Genomic DNA, 24,165 nt, shown 5'->3' with positions numbered 1-24,165 from the left:
CAGACACAGAGTGGAAGTAAACACAATGCTATATAGTCTGGCTGAGCGGTGTACACAGAGTGGCAGTACACACAATGCTATATAGTCTGGCTAAGCCGTGTACACAGAGTGTCAGAAAACACAATGCTATATATAGCGTGGCTGAGCGAGGTGCACAGTGGCAGTACACACAATGCTATATAGTCAGGCTAAGCCGTGTACACAGAGTGTCAGAAAACACAATGCTATATATAGCGTGGCTGAGCGAGGTGCACAGTGGCAGTACACACAATGCTATATAGTCAGGCTAAGCCGTGTACACAGAGTGTCAGAAAACACAATGCTATATATAGCGTGGCTGAGCGAGGTGCACAGTGGCAGTACACACAATGCTATATAGTCAGGCTGAGCCGTGTACACAGAGTGTCAGTAAACAATGGTATATAGTCTGGCTGAGCGGTGTACACAGAGTGTCAGTAAACAACGGTATATAGTCTGGCTGAGCGGTGTACACAGAGTGGCAGTAAACACAATGCTATATATAGCGTGGCTGAGCGAGGTGCACAGTGGCAGTACACACAATGCTATATAGTCAGGCTAAGCCGTGTACACAGAGTGTCAGAAAACACAATGCTATATATAGCGTGGCTGAGCGAGGTGCACAGTGGCAGTACACACAATGCTATATATAGCGTGGCTGAGCGAGGTGCACAGTGGCAGTACACACAATGCTATATATAGCGTGGCTGAGCGAGGTGCACAGTGGCAGTACACACAATGCTATATTAGTCAGGCTAAGCCGTGTACACAGAGTGTCAGAAAACACAATGCTATATATATAGCGTGGCTGAGCGAGGTGCACAGTGGCAGTACACACAATGCTATATATAGCGTGGCTGAGCGAGGTGCACAGTGGCAGTACACACAATGCTATATATAGCGTGGCTGAGCGAGGTGCACAGTGGCAGTACACACAATGCTATATTAGACAGGCTAAGCCGTGTACACAGAGTGTCAGAAAACACAATGCTATATATATAGCGTGGCTGAGCGAGGTACACAGTGGCAGTAAACAATACTATATATAGTGTGGCTGAGCGAGCAGTGTACTACTGTTCCCAGCAGCGACACACAATGACTGGGGGGGACCCTGGCTAGCGTGGCTGGAGAGCGAACTACCCTGCCTGCCTACCCAAAGCTAAACCCACAGACAAATGGCGGAGATATGACGTGGTTCGGGTATTTATTTACCCGAACCACGTGACCGTTCGGCCAATCAGAGCGCGTTCGGGCCCGAACCACGTGACCCGTTCGGCCAATCACAGCGCTAGCCGAACGTTCGGGGAACGTTCGGCCATGCGCTCTTAGTTCGGCCATGTGGCCGAACGGTTTGGCCGAGCACCGTCAGGTGTTCGGCCGAACTCGAACATCACCCGAACAGGGTGATGTTCTGCAGAACCCGAACAGTGGCGAACACTGTTCGCCCAACACTACGCACAATGTCAAGACTCACATGCTTTACCCCAGAAAGGCAGGAACAATCATCCGACAACGATGTCTCTTTATTGGAATCAATTGATTGGTGTGTGTGCAACTCATCCAAAATCGTCTGCCACACACATATCACTGGATCCACAAAACACCTGTCACACTCATCAGAATCTATCAAAGTGTACACGGAATTTATACAAGCGTTTAGCGTCTCTGCGCTTTCTGCGATATAGAAATCGCAAAACGCTTCCCAATTTATCTCGAATTCCAAACAATATATTAATAACAATGAATGACACCCTTGCAAAACAAAAGAAACATCACCATAAGAGAAACATAAGAAACCAGTGAAATGTGAAATACCGTGAAAATCATAAAGGATTAAGTATAGGATCCACACCAGAATTAAGCAGTAGCAAAGTAAACATACAAGATAATGAAAGATGCGATGAGATAAGAGCGGCGTGGAGCTTACCAGCACGTGCGGTGTGACAGGGCCTGGGGGGTCACAAAATCCTACTGGTTACGCTGAAGCTACCTCAGGGATACTGTCTGTTGCAGTTGGCCCTGCTTAAATACTGAGTAGAGGCAGAGCTTAGGGCTGTAGCTCTGCCTCTACTCGCCTTAATCCCTGCTGATCGCCACCTCTCCCCGCCCCTCTCAGTCTTCTTTCACTGAGAGGGGTGGAGGAGAGGCATTGATCAGCGGTGATTGATGCTAATGGAGGCAGAGCCACTTTGAAATTCGTGGATATTTGCCCTGGTATAAACACAGCGTTCTGCCACAGGGATGCAATGTTTTAGCTATTCTGATATTGCAGAAGAGAAATATTTAATAAAAAGTGGAATTTTAGGAGGCTTCAGAGTCTCTTTAAGCAATCCCACCTGCCTCTACCCTACAGGCATAAGTTAATTGGGCAATTTATATTCTCATGCAATCATTCAACACTACACATAGTTCATGGGTACTAAGACAAAGTCAAAGGGAGGAGAAATACAAGAAAGATAATGGTGAATATTTCAAGTAACACCTGGGCCGCCTCTGCTTCAGGGCCCCATAGCAGCTGATATGGCTGCTATGGCTATTGCATCTGCCCTGCACGCACGCACACACCAGTTTCAGTGTCATTTGCCTTCACTATTAGATAGCCCCCCAGACCAGTATGGGTAGCCAGAGCTACCCACAAGTATTAGGTAGCCCCAGGTTTCCCCCCAGTATAGGTATCCAAAAATAAACCTCAGTATAGGCAGCTAGAGGTGGCCCCAGTATTAGGTAGCCCTCCAGTATGGATAGTCAGAGAGGCCCCCGATAATAGGTAGCATCATTTTTTTTCTGGTTGCTTGAGACTTCCGGTTAACTGAGTTCTGGGATTGCCTGTGCTACATTTGTACAGTTAAGTATTACTGGCACCTTTGACATAATGACATAACATATTCTTTGTTGAATAGGGGAAAATAGTCCACTAAAATAAGTGCATAAGAAATGTCTTAACTAGTCATCAATTAATAGAACTGAAATGTTTGAAGTAAAAATCTAAGCGAAGATTCAGGGGCATACCTAGAAATCCCCGGGCCCCTCTGCAAAAAAAAAAATTCGCCCCTCCAGGGCCCGCTCAGGGACTTTTGGGGGGCAGGAGGGCCGGAGGTCTTCCGATCTCTAAGAGAAACTTCCTGTTTACACAGGAAGTTGCATGAAGCTCTTAGAGATCGGAAGACCTCCGGCGCTAAGGAGGTAATGTGTTCAGCCTGCCGCCGCCGCTCCCTGCCCGCTTCCACCAATGATTGCAGGAGGGGGAGCGCTGAGAGAAGAGCCCGAGGTGAGGGAGGGGGGGGGGAATGTCCCCCCTCCCCACCGATCTGCCACACTCTCCTCTTATGTTGCAACCCCTTCTGCCCCTAAACTGTGTTTAGACATTTGCCTGTTTTTTTTTTTGTTTTATTATGCTGTAACATGAGCATTGATGACAGAATGAACTAGCTATGCCAAAAGGGCTATACCAAATGACGCTAAGCTGGAGAAATCCCAGAAGTCCGGTAGCTAATGAGCTAAAATACAGCTAGCAATTTAGTCTGTTCTCAATGATTTTTAGCAATTAAAAATTCCCCATAATTCCATAATAATTTGTCCAGCCTTTCAATAAAGGCCAGAAAATGAACTGATTATGCCAACAGGGCTATTCCAACTAAAGCTAGGCTGGTCAAATCCCAGAAGTCACTCAGGTAGCCAATGAGTTATACAAATTATAGCTGGCACTTGAGGCTATTATCAGTGAATCTTGCAAATAAAGATGTTGTTCCCATTGGCTTCTGGTTTAGACAAATTCAGTACAGTAGTAATTTGTCCATTCCTGAAATAAAGGTAAAAAAATAATAATAAACTGGCTATGCCAGTGGGGTTATCCCAACTGAAGAAGCAAAAAAGCAGAAACACTTATTGAACTCTTCCAAATAGTATTGTCATTTAGAACATTATGGGCCCCTTCTAACTGAAGATTTCTCCTAAGTGATGTATTCACACCTTATCAATAAAATGCATTTTAAGTCACCAGCAAGCAAGAAAATAATACTGACATTATTTTTGTACCTACTTTTTAAAGTTATTTCAAACAGAAGATAAAAAATGATCTCCTAGGAGAAAAAGTGTATTGGATTGGGCCCTATGTATTTAACGTCTGCATGCTTGTGTTTCAGCAAAGGCCTCCAGAGTACTGTCAAGATCTTATGCTGGGCATACACGGGTCGACCCGGCGGCTCGATTAGCTGCCGGATCAACTCCCGCCGCTTCCCTGCGCTTCCCCGCTCGTCCCCGCAGCCATCCGGATGGATTCCCACTCATCCCCACGGGCGTTTCCTTATCTTCCGCTCGATTCCCCGCTATTGTCCGCCCGCGGGTATCGAGCGGGGAATCTATCATGTCGGATATTATCAATCGAGCCATCAGCGGCTCGATTGATAAGGGAAAAATGAATAGTGTATGCCCAGCATAAGAGCTCATGTGTTTTCAACCCGAAGCCAAGAAAGTCTTTGCTCTTGCAATGTGATTCTCAGATAGCTTTTAATTAGCTTCAATTTGGAAGAGGTCTCTGTCATACAGGGGCAGCGCCAGGGGGGTGCCTTTGGGTACTCAAGCCCCCCTTAGAATTGTTCAAGCACCCCCAAAGCACCCCCTGGCGTGAACTGACTTCAGGCTTCTAAGAGACGGCGAGTCAGTTCACAGCGGCAGCCCGAAGCAACAGAGCAGGGCTACGGTAAGATGGCCGCCCGAAGCCCTGCTCTGCAGACTTTGAGTCTGCAGTGCAGGGCTTCGGGCGGCCATTTTTCCGTAGCCCTGCTCTCAGCATGCAGGCAGGCCAGGAAGTCACGTGACGTCCGGAAGGAAGAGGATCGTGGGAGATGCGCGCTACAAGGAGGTCGGGACTCGGGACTGGAGGTCGGGACAGGAGGTCTTCTGACTGTAGGTGAGTAAATGGGTTTTTCTTTTTCAACAGGTTTTGCTGCTGATTGGGGTCATATCTGCTGAGGCTTGTGCATATTGGGGTCACATCTGCTGAGGCTTGTGCATATTGGGGTCACATCTGCTGAGGCTTGTGCATATTGGGGTCACATCTGCTGAGGATTGTGCATATTGGGGTCATATCTGCTGCAGATTGTGCATATTGGAGTCATATATGCTGAGGATTGTGCATATTGGGGTCACATCTGCTAACGATTGTGCATATTGGGGTCATATCTGCTAACGATTGTGCATATTGGGGTCATATCTGCTAATGATTGTGCATATTGGGGTCAGATCTGCTAACGATTGTGCATATTGGGGTCAGATCTGCTAACGATTGTGCATATTGGGGTCTGCCAAATTATTGAATGTGTTTTTGGTTCAAATCTGCTCACATTACGTGTATTTTCTTGAGAAAACCTGCACAATTATGTGAATTTTCTCGGGAAAGGGTCACCAAAACTTGGGCCCTCTGTCTTTGCGTTGCACTTTTAAAGGGAACCCGAGGTGAGAATAATATTGAGGCTGCCATATTTATCTCCTTTTAAGCAATACCAGCTGCCTGGCTGCCGTGTTGGTCCTCTGCCTCTAATTCTTTCAACCATAGACCCTGAATAAGCATGCAGCAGGGCAGGGGTTTCTGACAATATTGTCAGAACTGACACGATTAGCTGCATGCTTGTTTCTGGTGTAATTCAGTTCACTACTGCAGCCAAATAGATCAGCAGGGCTGCCAGGCAACTAGAATTGTTTAAAAGGAAATAAATATGGCAGCCTCCATATCACTCTCACCCCGGGTTTACGTTAAAGGGACTCTGTAACAACAATGTCATTGTGTTTTCTACCATCCTACAGGTTCCTAAACCTATTATAATGTGCTCTGGCTTACTGCAGCACTTTCTACTATCACCATCTCTGTAATAAATCAGCTTATCTTTCCCCTGTCTGACTTGTCGTCCTGTGTCTGGAAGGCTGCCAACTCTTCAGTGTGATCTGCTATGCATGCCCCCTCTATGCACACTCCCCTGTGTGTTAAGGCCCATACACACGTCGGATTTGCGCGAACGACGGGTCGTTTGAACGTTCCGTCGTTCGCACGTTTCCGCATGAAATCCGGCGTGTGTACAGACTATCGTTCGGGAGATAAGACTGGTTACCAGCGATCCGCCCGGCGGATCGTTGGTAACCAGTCTTATCTCCCGAACGATAGTCTGTACACACGCCGGATTTCATGCGGAAACGTGCGAACGACGGAACGTTCAAACGACCCGTCGTTCGCGCAAATCCGACGTGTGTATGGGCCTTTATTTACATTAGCCAGCTTTTCTCTTCTCTCTTATCTTTTACAAGCTGGATAAATCTTCTGTTCACATACTGATGAGTCACATACTGCAGAATTACTGACCGGTTGTCTGTAATTCTGCAGTATGTGACTCATCAGTATGTGAACAGAGCTGTCTGCAAGAAGAAACAAACAATCAGCTTGTAACTCTTCAGTGAGCTGCAAGGGGAAAGAAACACACAAATGATCTCTTGAGATTCAAAAGGAAGGCTGTATACAGCCTGATTGTGTATGGATGTATTTTCTATGTGTGGACATACTGTACCTCAACCTACTTCCTGTTTTGGTGGCCATTTTGTTTGTTTACAAACAAACTTTTTAAAACTGTTTTTGACTACTTTTAATGCGGCGGGGAGTGGCAAAATTGTGACAGAGGGTAATAGGAGATGTCCCCTAACACACTGGTATGTTTACTTTTGTGTGATTTTAACAATACAGATTCTCTTTAAATTACAGTTAGCCCCGCCCTCATCTGGTCATGACCACGCCCTTTTTTGCCGCGGCGCGCCGCAGGTCATAGCCACACCTGTTTTTTGCCACCGCAGGTCATCAGCTACCCTGGAAATTGGTCCAGCACCTGCATAGCACCCCCTAAAAAAAATTCCTGGAGCCGCCACTGCTGTCATAACTAGTGTTGGGAACGAAAGAACACTAAGGCTTTCTAAATATCAGCTGTAAAGCGGATTCAGAGCACACAATTAGAAAGGCTTTAATCCTTACTGAAATACACTTCTCTGTATTTATTTAGCCAGATCAAACTGCCTTATCAACAGCTGTAAATAGACTGGAGGAGAGCTTTACCTAGGTTGCTCTCATACAGTAAACACTGAGGCTTAACCCTTTCAGTGCCCTCTTTAAATTAGCATATACAAATCGTAGTGAAAGTTTCCACTTGCCTCCATGACAGGTCCACCAGGAGACTGGACCGCCCATCCCTGGGACAGGAAGAACAGACAAGTTTAAATAGCCACCTCCCACCGCCTACCTTCAGCGTTCTTCCTGTCCCTGGGAAGGACAGATGGAGTTTCCTGGTCTACCAGGGGCCAGAGGGTGAGTCCTGGAGGTGCTGTGGCTGCCTGGAAGCTTCCCTCTCAGGAGGAGATCCCAGGCAACCTTTTTGGGTCAGGCGCAGCATTCTCTAGCAGAGCTCCGCTTCACTTAGTGGATGCGGAAGTTCCTCTGCCTGTTGCGGCACACGAGAGCATTCCACGGCGGGCGTGCGTCCCATGAAGCTGCATCCGGCGGAAGTATTCAATGCCGGCTCTTCCGCTGGCTGGGGGGCGGACCAGGCTGCACGTGGGATGGCGTGCTGTGCGGTGTCTATCTCAAATAGACATCGGAGAGCAGAGCAGCTACAGCAGTCTGACGCTGCTGGAAGCATCCGCCGCTCCCTCTGCCACCATGGAGCTTTCCTCCTCTCAGGCCTTGGGGCCAGCCGCACAAGCCAGTACTATTCATGCACAATTCTGATTTCTTATTGAGAAAACACAAATTGATCCTCCTTTCTGAAGTCTATCTAAAACTTAGCTTTTATTATAATATCATAAAAATCAATATGAATGGAATTTATTTAGAAACAAATCAAGGTCGGATTTCAAGTACTGATAGATCATATGAATCTTTTACGACAGACATATAAATGATCCAAAAATCCTGACACTTCAATGAATTGCTATTTACTTTCTACCATATAATAAAACCCCCCACCAATCCAACATGTTTCAATTCCTTGATTGGAGCCGTTGTCAGGAAAAAAAGAGCTCAGTGCTAGGGTGCTAGTGCATCAGAAAGATAAAGCATTTCAATTACATCATATATGAAAAATAACAAATGAGAGCAATGTGCACTCCTGCTCAGTCAGCAATGAAATGAACCTGTTCACTGGTCTACCTGATATACTCTATGGGAGGGGTGGTTCCCATAAAGGACAACCCTTTTTTCCAGTTTTCCCATTGGTCATTGTTGCTTTCAATCTTCCAAAGTTTAAAGGCCATTGGTGGACCCATATCTCTCACACAGGCCATGAGTCTCCTGGGTAAATTTTCAGCTTGTATCCCAGCCGTTGCTTGGGCTCAAGCAAGGTACAGAATATTTCAACTGCCAATCCTATGTCAGTGGTCAGGTAAACAGGAGGATCTAGATAAAAAGATATGGTTGTCGGATCCAGTGAGACTGCAAATCCTCTCGTTATTACAACAGACGCAAGCCTCTGGGGTTGGGGAGCGCATCTGAAACAGTATTGCATACAGGACAGATGGTCTCCCCTAGAAGAAAACATTCTCTTCAAACCACAGGGAATTGCTTGCGATCTGGCTCTGCAAAAATGGGAAGATCTGTTGTTGCACAAAAACGTGATGATCCAGTCAGACAATCAGATGGCTGTTGCTCACATAAACAAACAAGGGGGGACCTTCAGTCCACCCCTAATCTCTCTTTCCCTCCAAATTTTTGGCTGGGCAGAGAACAGAGTTCTTTCCTTTAATCGGTTAACCTCAAAGGAAAGGACAACATTCTAGCAGATTGGCTCAGTAGCAAACAAGTTTTTCAGAGCAGCTGGCGTCTGAACAAACATGTTCAAAATGATTTGCAACAATTAGGGTCTTCCATCCATAGACCTGTTTGTTGCGTGGGACAACGCTCTTGTTCCCAGATTCTGCTCTCTCAGCCTCAGAGGTTCCCCAGAATGTGTAGATGCTTTCCTGTTGGACTGGGGACCAGAGAGAGCATATGCCTTCCCCCCCCCCCCCCTTAAACCTAATAGGGAGGGTTCTGCAAAAGGTGGTAAAAGATCAGGCCAATCTAATCCTGATTGCTCCAGACTGGCCAAAAAAGGCCTGGTATCTGTTACTGCTCTCCCTGATGGTAGAAGATCCAATGGTCCTACCAATTTCAGATCTTCTGAAGCAGGGACAAGTGTACCATCCTGTAGGGGCCAGTCTGAATCTGAAGGCATGGCTTTGAGCGGCGCTTGCTTCTAAACAGAGGTTTGTCAGAAGATGTTATTGAAACTATGCTTTATTCCAGGAAACCTGTCACCTCCTCTATTTATCTTAGAGTATGGAAAGTCTTTTGTGAGTTCAACAAAAGCGCTCCAGAGAATTTAATTAATTTCTCTATTCTCAATTTTCTACATTTCCTGCAGAACGGCCTAGATATAGGTTTAAAATTGAACACCCTCAAAGTACAGCTTGCACTTTTGGCGGCTTACTTTGATGTTCCTTTCACATCAAATTCCTTGATTAAAAGGTTTATCAAGGGTGTAAAAAGGAAGTCGGTGGTGAAGAAAACTATCGTTCCTCCTTGGGATCTGAATTTAGTTCTAAATTCCATTATTCAGTTTTCTTTTGAACCTTTGGATCAAATATCCATTAAGAATTTAACCCTAAAAACATATTTTTTTGGAGGCGAATACTACGGCCAGGCGTATCGGAGAAATACAGGCTCTTTGTATCAAACCACCTTTTATGTCTATCAAAGAGGATAGAATTAAATTTCAGTTACCTCCTTTGTTCACTCCGAAGGTGATGTCAGATTTCCACAAAGAGCAGAAAATCTTCATTCCCTCATTTTATCAGAATCCTTGAAACAAAAAAAAGGAAAAATTTAGCTCACTGGATGTGAGAAAAATTATGTTACTTTATTTTGACAAAACTTCTTCCTGGAGAAAGAAAGATAATTTGTTTGTTCAGTTTCAGGGTGTCCAAAAAGGGTTGAAAGCGTCCAAAAGTACGCTTAGTAAATGGTTGAAACTTTGTATTGACAAAGCATATGATATTGCAGGAAAGCCAGCTGCAGAGAATGTGAAAGCTCACTCTACAAGGGCTGTCTTGTCTTCCTGGGCAGAGAGAAACTCTGCTTCTGTTCTACAAATTTGTAAAGCAACCACATGGTCTTCCTATTCATAAAGCATTACCGTTTGGATTTACCAAGTAATCAGGACTTAGGTTTTGGTCGTAAAGTACTGTCTGCAGTTGTCCCACCCTGAGGGAGGTAATATTGTATATCTCCTGGTGCACCTGTTGTGGAGGCAAGTGGAAGCTTACAATGACTCTTACCTGATAATTGGGTTTCCACGCTGTAATTCTCCTACCCTTACATGGTGATAGTCAAAGCACTGAAGGTAGGCAGTGATAGGTGGCTATTTAAACTTGTCTGTTCTTCCTGTCCCAGGGATGGGCAGTCCAGTCTCCTGGTGGACCTGTCGTGGAGGCAGCGTGGAAACCCAATTACCAGATAAGAGTAATTGTAAGCTTTTGTCCATAAAGGTTATCATGCTGTGTGGGGACCGACTTAGTCTTGGAGCAGGCAGTCACATGGCATGCAGGCAGAGATGCTGTGTGTGGGGACTGACTTAGTCTTCGGGCCGGCAGTAGCTCTCTGGGATCCATGCCTCATTCATTTTGATAAAGGTCAGGTACTGAATACTTTTTTGACCTAGGCGACTTCTCTTCTCAGTGACAATGCTTCCAGCTGCGCTGAAGGTCCTTTCTGACAGGACGCTTGAGGCAGTGCAAGACAGAAGTTGGATGGCAAATTGTGACAGCTCTGGCCACAGGTCAAGCCTGCGCACCCAGTAGTCCAGGGGTTCATCGCTGCTCAGAGTGTCTACATCCACACTTAAGGCCAGGTAGTCGGCTACCTGCCGGTCAAGGCGTTGGTGGAAGGTGGATCCGAAATGGCTAAGGCAAGGCGTTGGACTAAAGAATGTCCGCATGTCTGACATCACCATGAGATCGTTAGAACGTTCTGTCCTTGCCTGCGTGGACATGGCAGAAGGATTACTGACAGTGGCACCTTTATTCCGTTGTGCTGTGATATCACCCTTAAACGCACTGTAAAGCATACTTGCCAGCTTGTGGTGCAAGTGTTGCATCCTTTCTGCCTTCTGGTGAGTTGGTAACATCTCCGCCACTTTGTGCTTATAACGAGGGTCTAGTAGTGTTGCCAACCAGTACAGGTCATTCCCCTTGAGTTTTTTTATACGGGGGTCCCTCAACAGGCTGGACAGCATGATAGACACCATCTGCACAAAGTTGGATGCAGACGTACTATCCATCTCCTCTTGCTCTTCCTAAGTGATGTCAGGTAAGTTCTCCCCCCCCCCCCCCCCCCCCCAGCCACAAAGAATACCACGGGAAAGTTGAGCAGCACAAGCCCCCTGCGACACCTGCTGCGGTTGTTCTTCCGCCTCCTCCTCCTAAAAAAAATAACACCTCCCTCATCTGACTCCTCTTCCCCACATGACTCTTCCTCCTCCTCCCCCTCCTCTGTGCTGCCGCAGGTGTTTAGGAAACATCTGGTTCTGCTGATAATTGATCCAACAACTCTTCCTCCTGTTCCTGTTCACGCTCCTTAACAGCTTGATCCACCACTCTACGCATGGCATGCTCCAGGAAGAAAGCATATGGGATCAAGTCGCTAATGGAGCCTTCACTGCGACTCACCATGTTTGTCACCTCCTCAAACGGCCGTATGAGCCTGCAGGCATTTTGCATGAGTGTCCAGTACTTTGGCCAGAACAACCCCATCTCCCAGTAGTAGCTGTAGTTGTACAGATACTGGTTTTTGGCTTTCTCCTGTTGTAGCAGGTGGTTAAACATCACGAGCGTTGAACAGCAGGTACTTCATCATCATCTTCCTCACACCTTACGTCCATAGTGACGCCTAACTCAGACATATGAGGTGGTGTAACTTGCTTAGCGCCTTCATCTTGTTGTAACAATAATGGCTGTGAATCAGTTAATTCCCCACCAAATAACTCCTGTGAACTGTCAAATGTAGCGGATGTGGTGCTTGTAGTAGCGCTGGTGGTTGTGGAAGATGAGGTGTTCTTTGTTAAATAGTAAACTACGTCCTGACAATCTTGGGAGTTGATGGCAAGTGCCTTCTTCTGAGCACTGTACTTTGGTCCAGGGCCGCACGAAATCCCGTCACCACGACCTCGAACAGACCTACCAGGTGGCCTGCTTCTGGCTCTGCCTCTGCCTGTTTTGTCCATATTGGGGGGGATGAAGTGAAAAGTATGCACTGACTTACGATACAATGTGCAGTCACACAGGTGCAGTGAAAGGTATGCAGTAACTGGTATTACAATACAATGTGCAGCTGTCACACAGGTGCAGTTAACAGGTATGCAGGGACTGGTATATAAAACAGCGTGCGGTCACACAGGTTCAGTGAACAGGTATGCACGTACTGGTATTACAAATGTGCAGCTGTCACACACACAGGTGAAGTGAACAGGTATGCACAGACTGGTATTACAAATGTGCAGCTGTCACACACACAGGTACCACTAACAGGTATGCAGTGACTGGTATATAAAACTGCGGGCTGCCACGTAGGTGTAAGAACAGGTATGCACTGACTGGTATCAATACAATGTGCAGCTTTCACACACACAGGTGCAGTGAACAGTTATGCAGTGACTGGTATATAACACTGCGTGCTGTCATGCAGGTGCAGTGAACATGAACAGGTATGCACGGACTGGTATTACAAATGTGCAGCTGTCACACACACAGGTGCAGTGAACAGGTATGCAGTGACTGGTATATAAAACTGCGTGCAGGGGTGCCTCTAGCCATTTTGTCACTCCAGGAAATTATCGTAATGCGGCAATGTTTCTCCATAAAATATTCATGATGCGGCAATGTTTCACCATAAAATAATCCTAATGGGGAAGCGTTTCACCACAAAATAATGATAATGCAGCAATGTTTCATCAAAAAATGATGATAATGCAGCAATCTTTCACCAGAAAATAATCGTAATCCAGCAATGTTTCACCACAAAATAATCATACATAATGCGGCAATCTTTCACCAGAAAATAATCGTAATGCAGCAATGTTTCACTAGAAAATAACCATAATGTGTCAATCTTTCACTAGAAAATAACTTTAATGCATCAATGTTTTACTAGAAAATAATCGTAATGCAGAAATCTTTCAACAACAAAAAATAATCGTAATGCAGCAATTTTTCACCAGAAAATAATTGTAATGTGGTAGTCTTTCACCAGAAAATAATTATAATGCAGCAATCTTTCACCAGAAAATAATCATAATGTGGGCAGTGCAGCTCCCCCGATGATCTCCCAGCAGCCAGCGGCTATGAAACTCCCTTGCTGACACAGGCAGAGCAGGGCTACAGGAAGATGGCACCCAAAGCCCTGTACTGGAGACACAAATAGTCTCCAGTGCAGGGCTTTGGATGCCATCTTCCCGTAGCCCTGCTCTGCCTGCCCCAAGACTGCTGCAGGCTGAGGTGAGGCTGCGGGGAGTGAACCAGTTCACCACTTGGGGGGTCTCACAATCTGGTGGGGGGTGGGCACGGTCCCCGCGGCAGTGCCCCACCCCCCGCATGGAGCCTCAGGCGACTGCCTTGGCAGCCTGGTTTTCAAAGTGTTCATTTTTTTTTTGAGAGAGAGCAGTGTATACATAAAGTAATCACAGAAGTGTTTGTATTGTTTGTATGCTTGAGAGCAAGTGAAATTACTGCCAAAAACCAATCATTCATGAAGCTATTAGTGCAAATAAAAACATACAATGCTCAATTCATTCTAATGTTGAAACCTATTTGCTAATTATTATAGTACACACTCTTTGTCTTCTCATTTCTGCACACCCACAACTCACCACCTTCTATTTAACTGGGAGGAGCAGGAGAAAACTTTTAAATATGAGATCAGCTTAGCTGGAATGAGATGACATTTGCTTGGGTGGATTCAGATCGCAAGTCACGCAGCTATACCAAGTATGTATGCAATGCAACAGATCATGTAATGTGATCTGTTATGTAAGTTATTTACCATACTGAGAATGTTCTTTGTTTAGCTTGAGATATGCAAACTAATGTGATATGTTTTGTTTGGTTCTCCAATTAATTAGGGTTTTGTTTGACTGGCATTAATTTAGTGGTCTTGCCTTATTACAACATATCTAATTAATCTGCAATACTGATCGCTATTTCATAAAATGATTTAATGTTGTACAAATGTAGGAACAAGCACTATTAATGATGGTGAAAGGAGAGATTTCAGTAATAGAGGATTTTGGTTTGCTGGAACACATTTGCAAACATCTGATCTAAATGTTTGTTGAATTGCAGGAATCTAACTACAGAGTAGCAGCTCCTGCAATTGCAGGAGGGCCCAGAGCTTTAAGGGAGCCCCAAGCACTATCCTTCCCTTCTTCCAATAAATGGGTCCATCCTTCAGACAAGCAGTGGTGGCTTCAACTTCAAATTTGGGGTGGGGGGCACAAAGGGGATGCAATGGCTGGCTGGTGTATGGCAAGATGTAGATATTTTTTACCTAACTCAGGTGATAAAATTAAGGCTTAATAGTTCAGCAATGGTAGGAATCAAATGTAAACATCACAAACATAACTCAGAGACTTTTGAGCAGAGCATATTGTCCAAATGATGGTGCTATTATTGAATAAAAGTTACCTACAGATGCATTTGGCTAGTTTGCTGGCATGCTTTAATCCTTATGTGTTAGCAAGGTGCTCCTGTGTGGATAAATTACAGACACATCATTCCATGCCCAGCCTGTGTGGGGAGGGGGAAGAGGTAGGAAGGAGAAAAACTGTGTGCAATTCAATATTTTAGTAGCTAAACTTTGCTGGAGAACTAGGGCTTGTATTTTACAGACAGGAAGTCTTGAATCAGGATTATTATCCTAATTCAAAACTTCCTGGCTGTAAAATACAAGCTCTAGTTTATTAGCTAATTTAAAAGAAAACAGTAAGCTTACAGGTAGTAAGCCTTCTTCAGACTCTATTCGTGTTGACTGACAGTGTTAGAACATACAATCACAAGGGGGTAGAGAGATTTGTTTGCAAATATAAGTGTCATCCAGATACATTAATTACAAGGGATCTTGCAAGGATTGTGAGGTATTTATGGCAAATGGGTTTACTTGACACCCTGAGGAAGCACGTATGTGCAAAACTGGTTGGTGGGCGGAGCTAAGACACCTGACGTCACACACGTGATGCTGTGTGAAGCTTGGCATGCAGAGGTGTTTCTTTCCGGAGGCGCATTGGCGTATCGTGTGCCCCGCTGTGTGCTATCTTGAGCTATCCAGCCATCATTACTTCTATGGATCTATACTCAACTCTGTATGGCTTTTCAAGAGTAACTGGAGGACAAGTTACAGAGGTTGTACACATTGGGAGCCCACGGTGATCTTCAGTGACCTGGAGGAACTTTATAGAGATGGCCCGAACGGTTTGCACGCAAACTTATTCACGTGAACTTTGCTGGTTCGTGTTCGCGATCGAACGCGAACTTTATGCGAGTCTGACCCGCCCCCTATACTACATCCTTAGGGTCAACTTTGACACTCTACATGAAAGTCAGCAGGCACAGGGTAGCCAATCAGGCTACACTCCATCCTAGAGCCCCCCCCCCCCTTATAAAACACAGGCAGCGTCAGCCATTTGACTCACTTGTGTGGCTGCAATAATTAGAGAAGGGAGAGAGCCTTGCTGCTGACATAGGGAAAGGTTAGTTAGGCTACAGTTAGGCTTGTTAGGTTTCTCCTTCTTGCTGATCTTATTGCTAAAAAGCACTCCTCATCCTCAACAGCTCTTTAGAGAGCGAATGTTGTTCTTGTGATCTATTTTTGTGTGTGTGTGTGTGTGTGTGTGTGTGTCCTACAGATACTTGTGTTGCATATACAGCCTTAGAAAATCCTACTGTGCCACTGCCCGGCCCAGCACATTCAATGACTGCCTGTGTGTGGGACAGCTGCACATTTGTAATACCAATCACTGCATACCCACCTGTTCAGTGCACCTACCTACCTACCTACGTGAGTGCACGCAGTGCCACTGTAAATGTTCATGGTACCTGTGTGTGTGTGTGACAGCTGCACATTTGTAATACCAATCACTGCATACCCACCTGTTCAGTTCACCTACCTACGTGAGCGCATGCAGTGTTATATACCACCAGTCACTGCACCTGTTCATGGTACCTGTGTGTGTGACAGCTGCAGATTTGTAATACTAGTCATTGCATAATTGTTCACAGTACCTGTGTGACCACACGCTGTGTAATATAACAGTCCGTGCATACCTGTTAACTGCACCTGTGTGACAGCTGCATATTTTATTGTAATACCAGTCACTGCATACCTTTCACTGCACCTGTGTGACTGCACAATGTATTAGTCAAGTCAGTGCATACCTTTCACTTCATCCCCCCCGATATGGACAAAACAGGTAGAGGCAGAGGCAGACCCAGAGGCAGGCCACCCGGCAGGTCTGTTTGAGGTCGTGCTGACGTGCTTTTGTGCGGCCCTGGACCAAAGTACAGTGCTCAGAAGAAGGCACGTCCCATCAACTCCCAAGATTGTCTGGACGTGGTTGACTATTTAACACAGAACACCTCATCTTCCGCAGCCACCAGCGCTACTACAAGCACCACATCCGCTGCATTTGACACTTCGCAGGAGTTATTTGGTGGGGAATTAACTTATTCACAGCCATTATTGTTACAACAAGATGAAGGCGCTAAGCAAGTTACACCACCTCATATGTCTGAGTTAGGCGACACTATGGACATAGCGTTTAAGGAGGAGGATGATGAAGTACCTGCTGTTGGTGCAGTTTGTGAGGTGTCTGAGTCAAGCGAAGCTGGGGAGGATGATTATGATGATTATGATGATACGGATGCCACGTGAGATCCTAAGAGACAAGATTACCAAGGTGACAGTTCAGAAGGGGATTCAGAGAGGAGTAGGAGGAGACGAGTTGCTAAAAGAAGAAGGGGGAGCTCGTCTTCAGAAACAGCTGGTGGCAGTGTCCGGTGCCATGTATCGCCAGCTATGGACAGCCAGCCAATATGCCCTTCAAAGTCAGCTGCTGATGCCACCATAGTGCCATCACCCCAGGGGGGCTCAGCGGTTTGGACATTTTTTAGTGTGTCTGCCTTAGATCAGAGCAATGCTATCTGTTCTCTCTGCTGCCAAAAATTGAACCGTGGAAAGGTCAACAGCCACGTAGGGATAACTGCCTTACGAAGGCACATGGAGAAAAGGCACAAACTGCAATGGGAAGAGCACTAGAGGAAAAGCAGCACACAAAAGCCAAGCCACCCTCCTTCTCCTCTTCATCCTTCAGGTGCATCATCTTCAGCCGCTTTCTCCCTTGCACCTTCACAATCACAGCCACCCTCCTCCACTCCGCCTCTCATCTTGAGCGGTTCCTGCTCCTCTGCACACAGCAGCAGCCAGGTGTCCGTGAGGGAAATTTTTGAGCGGAAAAAGCCAATGTCTGCCAGTCACTTCCTTGCCCGGCATCTGACAGCTGGCGTGGCGGAACTGTTAGCTCGCCAGCTGTTACCATACAAGCTGGTGGACTCTGAGGCCTTCTAAAAATTTGTGGCCATTGGGACACCGCAGTGGAAGATACCAGGCCACAATTATTTCTCCAAAAAGGTGAGACCCAAACTGTACCTTGAAGTTGAAAGGCAAATGGTGTCATCTCTGGCATCCATTGTTGGGTCAAGGGTCCATCTGACCACAGATGCCTGGTCTGCCAAGCACGGTCAGGGCAGGTAAATTACTTACACAGCCCATTGGGTCAACCTGGGGACCGCTGGCAAGCAAGGAGTACGTGGCTGTGCAGCGGACCTACTTGTGACACCTCCACACCTTGCAGGTAGGCCTGCTGCCACCTCCCCTCCTCCTGCTAAATACTGTTCGCTGTCATCCTACTCCTCCTCCTTGGCTGAGTGGCAGTTCAACTCTACTGGTGCTGCGATCTCATCTCTAGCTACACAGCCCCAGCTCCCCAGGGCCTATGCTGCATGCCAGGTACGACGGTGTCACGCCATCTTAGACATGTCTTGCCTCAAAGCCGAGAGTCACACTGGAGCAGCTCTCCTGGCTGCTCTTAACAAACAGGTGGATCAGTGGCTGACCCCGCACCAACTGGAGATCGGCAACATGGTGTGTGACAACGGCAGCAATCTCATTTCGACTTTGAATTTGGGAAAGTTGACACATGTACCCTGCATGGCACATGTGCTGAATCTAATAATTCAGAGATTTGTGTCTAGGTACCCAGGCTTACAGGACATCCTGAAGCAGTCCAGGAAGGTGTGTGGGCATTTCAGGTGGTCTTACATGGCCATGGCACGCTTGACCAATTTTCAGCGGAGAAACAACTTGCCGGTGAGACGCTTGATTTGCGATAGCCCGACTCGCTGGAATTCGACCCTCCTGATCTTCAACCACTTGCTACAAAAGGGGAAAGCCGTCAAGCAGTATCTCTACAACTACAGTCAACGGACATGCTCTGGGGAGCTGGGGATGTTCTGGCCAAAGTACTGGACACTCATGCGAAATGCCTGCAGGCTCATGTGGCCATTTGATGAGGTGACAAACCTGGTGAGTCGCAGTGAAGGCGTCATCAGCGACTTGATCCCATATGCTTTCTTCCTGGAGCGTGCTGTGCGTAGAGTGGTGGATCAAGCTGTGGAGGAGCATGAACAGGAACAGGAGGAAGAGTTGTAGGATCAATTCTCATCATAACCAGATGTTTCCTAAGCACCTGCGGCAGCACAGAGGGGGGAGGAGGAGGAGGAAGAGTCGTGTGGGGAAGAGGAGTCAGATGATGAGGAAGGTGTTTTTTTGGAGGAGAAGGAGGAGGCGGAAGAATAACCGCAGCAGGCGTTGCAGGGGGCGTGTGCTGCTCAACTTTTCCGTGATATTGTTCGTGGCTGGGAGGAGGAGGAGAACTTATCTGACATCACTGCATCACTGAGGAAGAGCAAGAGGAGATGGATAGTACGTCTGCATCCAACTTTGTGCAGATGGCGTCTTTCATGCTGTCCAGCCTGTTGAGGGACCCCCATATAAAAAAACTCAAGGGGAATGAGGTGTACTGGGTGGCGACGCTACTAGACCCTCGGTATAAGCACAAAGTGGCGGAGATGTTTCCAACTCATCTGAAGGCAGAAAGGATGCAGCACTTGCAGAACAAGCTGGTAGTGATGCTTTACAGTGTGTTTAAGGGTGATGTCACAGCACAACGGAATAAAGGTACTTCTGCCAGTAATCCATCTCCCATGTCCGCGCAGGCAAGGACAGGAGGCTCCAGCGATCTCATGGTGATGTTGGACATGCGGACATTCTTTAGTAGAGGTGGCCTGAATGGTTCGCCGGATAACTTGTTCGTGTGAACTTAGCTGGTTTGAGTTCGCGGTGACCCGCAAACACTTAGCGAGTTCGACCCGCCCCCTATACTACATCATTGGGCTATACTTTGACCCTCTACATCACAGTCAGCAGACACATGGCAGCCAATCAGGCTGCACTCCCTCCTGGAGCCCCCCTCCCCCTTATACAAGGCAGAAGCGTCGGCAATGTTCTCACTCTGTGTGCTGCTGTATTAGTGAGAGAAGGAAGAGACATTGGAAAGATAGGGAAAGCGATAGTTAGGAGATCTGTTAGGTTGCTCCTTGCTGATATTTGTTGATGAAAATCACCCAAAAACTGCTCTTTTGAGAGCTAATGTTCTTCTGATGAGTTTTTTTGTGTGTGTGCGTGTGCCACTGACACTGCATATACAACCCTGTCTGTCGTAGCTGGCCCTTGCTAATTGCTCTACTGTGCCAGGCCCAGCACATTCAGTGCATACCTTTCACTGCCTCTGTGTGACTGCACTTTGTATTATACCACCAGCAGTCAGGTCAAAAAAGTGTTCAGTACCTCACCTTTATCAAAATGAATGAGGCTTGGATACCAGAGGGCTACTGCCTGCCCAAAGTCCCAACACACAGCATCTCTGCATGCACGCCGTGTGACTGCTTGCTCCAAGACTAAGTCAGTCCCCACACAGCATCTCTGCCTGCAGGCCACTTGACTGCCTTCTCCGCCACCACCACTAGCAGGGTCCAGACCAGGACTCCAGGTGGATTCCTGAATTTTTAAGGCCGCTGCTAGCAGCGGCCGCTAACAAAAACAATAGTAATTTTTTTCTTGAGCCTGTACATGCCTGCCTAATTTTTCTGGCTGCACTGCGGCTGCATCAACAAAACAAAAGGCATATACATGTGTCAATTCCCCTTCATGATTTTCACCTGGCCGTGGTGAAGGGGCTTGCGTATCACAATAAAGCAATGACCGGCTATATGAGTGTGTTGGAGGGCACACCTGACCAAAGATAATAAGGTCGTTGCTTCATTGTGGACAGTTGTTCTATCATTGTGTCCAACCACATGGGCTTGAAAACCGCCATCGTGCGCACCAGTCCAGCACAGCCATCACTACACAAACAGCTGTTTGCGGTGCGTTACACAGTGTGTTTGGTCTATCAGTGTGAAGCAGTACACTGCTTACACTAACTGCTGATCCATGTACACACATGCAAGATGTTTTCAAGCACTTTAGACCTCCAAATTAGCAATGCAATGTGATTTCTGCCTTTTAGGGATTATAATCCTGCTGTGCTGTAGAGATGTCACGAACCTCCGATTCTCGGTTCGCGAACTTCCACAGAAGGTTCGGTTCGCACGAACATTCGCGAACCGCAATAGACTTCAATGGGGAGGCGAACTTTGAAAAATAGAAACACTTATGCTGGCCAGAAAAGTGATGCAAAACATGTTTCAAGGGGTCTAACACCTGGTGGGGGGTATGGCGTGGTGGGATAGGCGCCAAAAGTCCCAGGAAAAAATCTGGATTTGACGCAAAGCAGCGTTTTAAGGGCAGAAATCACATTGAATGCTAAATTGCAGGCCTAAAGCGCTTTCAAACATCTTGCATTGGTATACATCAGTCAGGGAGTGTAATTAGAGTCCTGCTTCACACTGACACACCAAACTCAATGTGTAACGCACTGCAAAAAGTTGTTTGCGTAGTGACGGCCGTGCTGGACTGGTGCGCAACATGGCCAGAGTGCAGGCCGTGGCGGTTTTCCAGGCCATATGGTAGCCGGGCTGTGGTAGCTCAATGATAAAACAACAGTGACTGTCCAGCTGATCAAATTTGGTCTGACCACAATGAAGCAACGACCTTATTATCTTTGGTGTGCCACCCCCACTCGAGACACTCATATAGCTGGCGGTCATTGCTTCATTGTGATACGCAAGCCCCTTCACCGCGGCAAGGTAATGATCACGAAGGGGGATGGGGACATGTACATGCCTTTTGTTTTTTTGTTGCAGCCGCCCGCAGTGCAGCCAGAAAAATTAGGCAGGCATGTACACGCACCAGAAAAATTAGTATAGCCTTAAAAAATCAGGAATCCGCCTAGAGTCCTGGACCCTGTTGGTGGTGACGGAGAATGCAGTCAATCGGCCGGCGGGCAGTGCTGCTGTGTGGGGAGCGACTTAGTCTTGGGGCAGGCAGCCAGCAGTCACACGGTGTGTGTGGGGACAGACTTAGTCCTCGGTCGGGCAGTAGCCCTCCAGGATCCATTCCTCATTTATTTTGATAAAGGTGAGGTACTGAACACTTTTTTGTGACTTAGGCGACTTCTCTTCTCAGTGACAATGCCTCCAGCTGCACTGAAGGTCCTTTCTGACAGGATGCTTGCGGCAGGGCAAGAGAGAAGTTGGATGGCAAATTGGGACAGCTCTAGCCACAGGTCAAGCCTGCGCACCCAGTAGACCAAGGGTTCATCGTCGCTGCTCGCAGTGTTTACATCCACAGTAAAGGCCAGGTAGTCGGCTACCTGCCGGTCCAGGCGTTGGTGAAGGGTGGATCCGGAAGGGCTACGGTGAAGCGTTGGACTAAAGAATGTCCGCATGTCCGACATCACCATGAGATTGCTGGAGCGTCCTGTCCTTGCCTGCGTGGACATGGGAGGAGGAGGATTACTGCCAGTGGTACCTTTATTGCATTGTGCTGTCTCATCACCCTTAAACGCATTGTAAAGCATCATTGCCAGCTTGTTCTGCAAGTGCTGCATCCTTTCCGCCTTCTGTTGAGTTGGTAACAGGTCCGCTACTTTGTGCCTGTACCGAGGGTCTAGTAGCGTGGCCACCCAGTACAGGTCATTCCCCTTGAGTTTTTTTATACGGGGGTCCCTCAACAGGCTGGACAACATGAAAGAGGCCATCTGCACAAAGTCGGATCCAGACGTACTATCCATCTCCTCTTGCTCTTCCTGAGTGACGTTACGTAAGTCCTTTTCCTCCCCCCAGCCACGAACAATACCACGGGAACGTTGAGCAACACAAGCCCCCTGTGATGGCTGCTGCGGTTGTTCTTCTGCCACCTCCTCTTCCTCCTCCACAGAAACACCTTCCTCATCATCCGAGTCTGACGCCTCTTCTTCTCCACACGACTCCTCTTCTTCCTCCTCCTCCCCCCTCTGTGCTGCCACAGGTGTTGAGGAAACATCTGGTTCAAATGAAAATTGCTCCCATGACTCCTCCTGACATAACTATTCTTCTTCACACTCCTCCACAGCTTTATCCACTACTCTACGCATGGCACACTCCAGGAAGTAAGCGTAGGGGATCAAGTCACTGATGGTGTCTTCAGCGCGACTCACCAGGTTGGTCACCTCCTCGAACGGCCGCATGAGCCTGCATGCATTTCACATCAGTGTCCAGTTGTTGGTCCACAACATCCCCATCTTCCCAGATTGTGTCCTTCTACTGTAATTGTACAGGTACTGGGTGACGTCTTTCTCCTGGTCTAGCAGGCGAGAGAACATGAGCAGGGTGGAATTCCAGCGAGTCGGGCTATCGTATATCAAGCGTCTCACTGGCAAGTTGTTTTTCCGCTGAATGTCCGCAAAGCGTGCCATGGCCGTGTAAGACCGCCTGAAATGCCCACACAACTTCCTGGCCTGCTTCAGGATGTCCTCTAAGCCTGGGTACTTTGACACAAATCTTTGCACGACCAGATTCAGCACATGTGCCATGCAGGGTACATGTGTCAGCTTTCCCAAATTCAAAGCGAAAAGGAGATTGCTGCCATTGTCACACACCACGTTGCCGATCTCCAGCTGGTGCGGGGTCAGTCATTGCTCCACCTCTTTGTTAAGAGCAGCCAGGAGAGCTGGTCCAGTGTGACTCTCCGCTTTGAGGCAAGACATGTCTAAGATGTCGTGACACCGTCGTACCTGGTATGCAGCGTAGGCCCTGGGGAGATGGGGCTGTGTAGCTGGAGAGGAGGAGATGGCAGCACCACTAGAGTTGAACTGCCACTCAGCCAAGGAGGAGGAGGAGGATGACATTGAAGAGGATGTAGCAGGAGGAGAAGGAGAAGGAGAGGAGGTGGCAGGAGGCCTGCCTGCAAGCCGTGGAGGTGTCACGAGTTGGTTCGCTGCGCAGACACTTACTCCCTGCTTGCCATCAGTCACCAGGTTGACCCAATGGGCTGTGTACGTAATGTTGCGGCCCTGCCCGTGCTTGGTAGACCAGGCATCCGTGGTCAGGTGGACCCTTGACCCAACGCTCTTCGTAACAGATGACACCACTTGCCTCTCAACTGCGTGGTAAAGTTTGGGTATGGCCTTTTTTGAAAATTAATTGCGGCCTGGTATCTTCCACTGCGGTGTCCCAATGGCCACAAATTTACGGAAAGCCTCAGAGTCCACCAGCTTGTATGGTAATAGCTGGCGAGCTAATAGTTCCGCCACGCCAGCTGTCAGACACCGGGCAAGAGGGTGACTGGCAGAAATTGGCTTCTTCCGCTCAAAGACTTCCTTCACGGACACCTGGCTGCTGTGGGCATAGGAGCAGGAACCGCTCAAGGGCAGAGGCGGTGTGGAGGAACATGGCCTTCAAGGCCAACATGCCCTTCAATGTCAGCTGCTGATGCCACCATAGTGCCATCACCCCAGGGGGGCTCAGCGGTTTGGAAATTTTTTAACGTGCGTGTCT

The 24,165-nt window shown here is 47.4% G+C and overlaps 1 protein-coding gene across 1 annotated transcript in view; it reads left to right on the top strand.

The window, feature by feature from the left end:
• The first annotated feature begins 14,018 nt into the window (after positions 1-14,018).
• The window catches only part of LOC137522550 (dimethylaniline monooxygenase [N-oxide-forming] 2-like), a 149,564-nt gene continuing 139,417 nt past the window's right edge, over positions 14,019-24,165 (top strand). The window contains exon 1 of the mRNA XM_068242630.1: positions 14,019-14,064. The gene's annotated coding sequence lies outside the window, so the exon portion shown is untranslated. The remainder of the gene's footprint in view (positions 14,065-24,165) is intronic.

Source organism: Hyperolius riggenbachi, chromosome 6, assembly GCF_040937935.1.
Source record: "Hyperolius riggenbachi isolate aHypRig1 chromosome 6, aHypRig1.pri, whole genome shotgun sequence".
Lineage (NCBI taxonomy): Eukaryota > Metazoa > Chordata > Amphibia > Anura > Hyperoliidae > Hyperolius > Hyperolius riggenbachi.
This window is presented reverse-complemented; position numbering and strand designations above follow the sequence as displayed.